This window comes from Pholcus phalangioides, unplaced genomic scaffold (assembly GCF_987345545.1).
Source record: "Pholcus phalangioides strain wild (caught in Gottingen) unplaced genomic scaffold, Ppha-v1.0 ptg000014l_1, whole genome shotgun sequence".
Taxonomy (NCBI): Eukaryota; Metazoa; Arthropoda; class Arachnida; order Araneae; family Pholcidae; genus Pholcus; species Pholcus phalangioides.
Genome location: NW_028301607.1, coordinates 17,838,376 through 17,842,496, shown reverse-complemented (window position 1 = coordinate 17,842,496; position 4,121 = coordinate 17,838,376). Strand labels below are relative to the sequence as shown.

The window sequence follows — 4,121 nt, the reverse complement described above, 5'->3', positions numbered from 1 at the left end:
CACATTCCCGCATGTCCTCATGTTCCAATTCGTTAGAGGTTCCGCACATTAATATGGACGAGGTGCATGTGTGGTTTAGTAGTATTCCCCAGAGGTGGCGTTATACATACCCATGTCTGATTGCATAGGGTTTCTCCAACACTGTTCCGCGGAACCTTTGGATTCCATGGCGACATATAAACCTAGGAATTATTATTTATTTTTTTTAACGACTGTGTTATACTGTGTGATAAATAAATAATTCTCTTTTTTTACACAAATCTGAACTGGATTCATCTGGCGCAAAAAAAACCGCACACGCCATATAGTGCCAGACAAAACCATACAAAGTGCCAAAGCATTTAAAACGTTCTTAGCCATTCAATCATAGAAAGGTGATTTGGGTTGTTCATCTAATAACTATCGATGCATTTTTCTCGGAGAATACAGGCTGAGCATATATATTCAGGAGCTTTCTACCGCTCACCAACTTCGATTTACTACCGATTGAGATGGGTGGAAAATTTCGGGGGTGGAGAGGAATTTTGGCATAAAGCAAATGGCAAATTGAGAAGCCATTCATTAGTCGTCACCTCAGCTCCGATAGGGAAAGAATTTCCCACTTCCATTCCGGGGATCGAACCCGTGAACCTAACGGCCGTTCTCATGGTGATAGACGAGCATCTTACCACTGCGCCACCCTCGTCATCATCGCGTGTTCAGGAGTTACCACTCGAACCGGTGAAACAGTTAGAAAAATTTATCGATCATGTCAACCCGGAAAGCCCAAATTAATTTTGCAATAACGAAAGTTATCAAAAAAGAAGAATTGACATTTTTTCAAAAGAAGAATGATGCAATCAAAGCTTGGATATGTTACGGTAAATGTGATAAATCGTTATCATGCATAATAACCACGAATCGTTCTGGTAAGCTGGACAAATTTATCGCTCCTACTGGTTATGATTATGCATAATACCCAAGTGTTGGAAAATTTGATAAATGCTAAAAAATATATCTTTTACCAGTGAATGTACACAATACCCCCAAGCGTATCTGGTAAATTTAATAAATACTTGAAAAATTTATTGCTTTTACCGCGCGGTGATTATTCATAAAAAATTCCCAACTGAGTCTCGGTAGTGTGATTGATGAATGCAGTCAGACCGGGATATAACGAACTTATATATATTTAATTGATTTCGCGATTTAACGATTTTCTGTTGAATTCATGCCCCATTGCGAATCTGTTGAATGAGAACTTGCAAAAATTCATTGAGTTAAAGAATTTGTGAAATGGGAGTCCGTTGTATCGGGATATGATCGTAAAATTCGTTAAATGGGAATAAGTTATATCCAGTTTCAGAAATTATGAAACAGGAGTTAATTATAGGAGTTATTTCGGAAAAACATTCGTTGAACCAGGGTTCATTATGTCCTGTTCAGACTCTGGTTCACACGTATGGTCATCTAAATAATAAATCTTATCACAGGAATGGGACCGATTTAAGATATCTACCAATACGAAACGGCGATCATGCAGAATAACCGGCAAATCTGATGTGAATTCAGTGGGATTTATCATTCACTAAGGGCGCTTGGGTATTATGCATAATCGCGGGTAAAAGTGATAAATTTATCAAACTCACCAACTGAGTTTTAATATGCATAATAAACGGATTTATCACATTTATAGTAACAAATGTAAACCCACCGTGAAGGGAAATACATATTTGACAGGAATATCAAAGGTCATACAAAGGATGAGCGAAGATGACTATACTTTTAATTCCCTTTGATATCGATGGGCGTCTCTGACTTGGTTCTTAATCGAGTCTCGGAAGAGAGACTTTGTCGTATCTTGTCTTTTTTTCCTTTTTTTGATTAAAAAAAACCCGCAAGCGAGTGAGGCATTATCATCATCATGGAGTAATATCATTTACATCGTCGAGAGCCCGATGCGTGTGTGCACATTTTACATGCATACAACGTTCCATCAAAGAAATTTATACTCCCGCAATATGTGGAGGAGTAAAAGAAAATCGCTAAAAAGAATGAATGAATGGGGTCGTGGATGCAGAATATTGAGAATCGATGGCGCTTAATCACGCAATCTCTTAATTTCTGCTCCATAGAGATTGAATGAACAGTTTTAACTCGAAAGTAAAGTTATAATGATAATGACCTCGTTTTCTATTTGCCGTAGGGACAGGGCCCAGCCTCGTCGACATCGTCGTCGCCGAAAATGTTGGCAAATGCTTAACGATAAAAGTTATCCGCCAAACTTCTGAAGTAATTTCCCGCTCCTCTGCTTGCTCATCAAAAGTTTCATTTCCCGCAGTCCGTGTTGTTGTGCCATTAAAATAAGGAATCGAGGAAAATGTCTTGTAAGTTTCTCCTTCACTTAAAAAGAAGGGCCACCACCATCAAAAATTGCTGCCATCTTCGAAGCGTTGGCTCATCTTTTCTGAGAGGGAACGGCCAAAAAGCCATCTTTACATACTCTTCTTCAGTCTTGTGTAAAATGAGTAAATGCTAAAGTTGTGTAAATTAAGGATTTCTGTGAAACTGCTCTCACTCGTTAATTTAACGTGTGGTCGTGAAAATGAAGCAATAATAATTATTATTGTCATCAAAATACTACTGCAACAACTTTAAAAAACATTTCCCTATCTCTCAAACTACTCCTGGATTTTATTTTTCGTGACTACATAAATCTTCATGTTATTGTCCAGCTCTTTCACGTAAAAGAAAAGAGAGAAAAAAAAGATTTTTCCGTCGATAATTACTAATACTATTTGGCTGGACATGCACTTCGTACACATCCATCTGCGAAATTTCTAACGAATCGGTATGTGTTGTGCCCCCCCCCCCCAAACTGTGCTTGTTTCATGTTACGCCTAGTGTCTTCTGCATTTTTAAGTAAAGATGGTAAATGCTTGAATTTTATGTTGATGTCTTCTTGCTCTCTGAGAGGAGAGACTTCTTCAAATGGGAGAGCGGCTCTCACAAGCAATTCGAAGCTGGAAAACTGTACAAAACCAGCCTCAGCTGATCACCACTATGCCGCCATAGTGGGGGTCATACCCAAACAGCATGCGCGAGATCAGTCAGTGAGGCAGATAGATATTTCGAACATAAACTTATCGAACGTAGCAATAGGGTTGCGATTCTCAACCAGTGCCGCCCGGGGCAAACATGATATTGTCGTTCCCCCCACAACTTTAAAATCCGATAATTTTATAATTTTTGTTCCCACCACTGCCACCCCTTAAATTTTGCCACCCGTGGCAGTTACACCTTGCCTCCTCTAGTTCCGGCCCTGTGTCAAGGTACTTTTAGGAGTGCCATAGGAGATAGTAAGTGCATCCGACAAACCAGTCACGGCCCAGGCTCTGTAAAGTGATGCCAACAGCATGCTGTGTTCCCAGGTGGTCACCCTCCCAAGTACTAACCGCGCCCGATGCTGCTTAACTTCGGTGATCGGACGAGAACCGGTGTTTTCAGCATGGTATGGCCGTTAGCAGTAGTGCATCCCGTACAGGTCTTGAACGGTAGCTATCTTGCAGATCTAACCCGTAGAAAACATTGCATATGCCTGCTTTGAACGATGCTGAAACTGCCCTTCGTAATCAGGCTTAAACTGTACCACATAGTTTCATACCACTTGTTGTTAATTTTCTTGCTGCACATCAATTTAAAAACAACAACCATTTCGTTTTAAGAATTTAAACAGATAATTTTGTTTTTATTCGATAGATGACAGCAGGGGTCCTAACTTAACGCGGTTTCTCGTATTTATAATAGCAAAGTATAAATACGAAATATATCAGTCAGAAGGTCGGGAGATTTCCCTTCTGATATATTTTTTTCACCGGTTCGCAAATTATATTTCCCATTCATGCGGGATCGCACAAAAATGTTCACTTACTATCAGCGGTTTACAACTAGAAAATATTGAAGAACACTGAACTGAACCGTACAAGACCCAGGCTTTATAGTGTCGATAGTATTTTTATCTGTTGCTTTACGATTCGACACTGTAATGCCCTCTGAATAAAAATTTTCAAGATGTCCCGGTTTCTCAGTCGCATGATCTGGCCAACCTATCTGTATTCGGCCAACCTATCTGTATTCGGCCG

At 39.7% G+C, this 4,121-nt stretch overlaps 1 non-coding gene across 1 annotated transcript; it reads right to left on the bottom strand.

Moving 5' to 3' along the window:
• Window positions 1–3,385: 3,385 nt before the first annotated feature.
• Window positions 3,386–3,504, bottom strand: LOC149078231 (5S ribosomal RNA). The gene has a single exon (XR_016193940.1). It is a non-coding gene; the product is annotated as a 5S ribosomal RNA (ribosomal RNA).
• Between the last annotated feature and the right edge of the window lie 617 nt (window positions 3,505–4,121).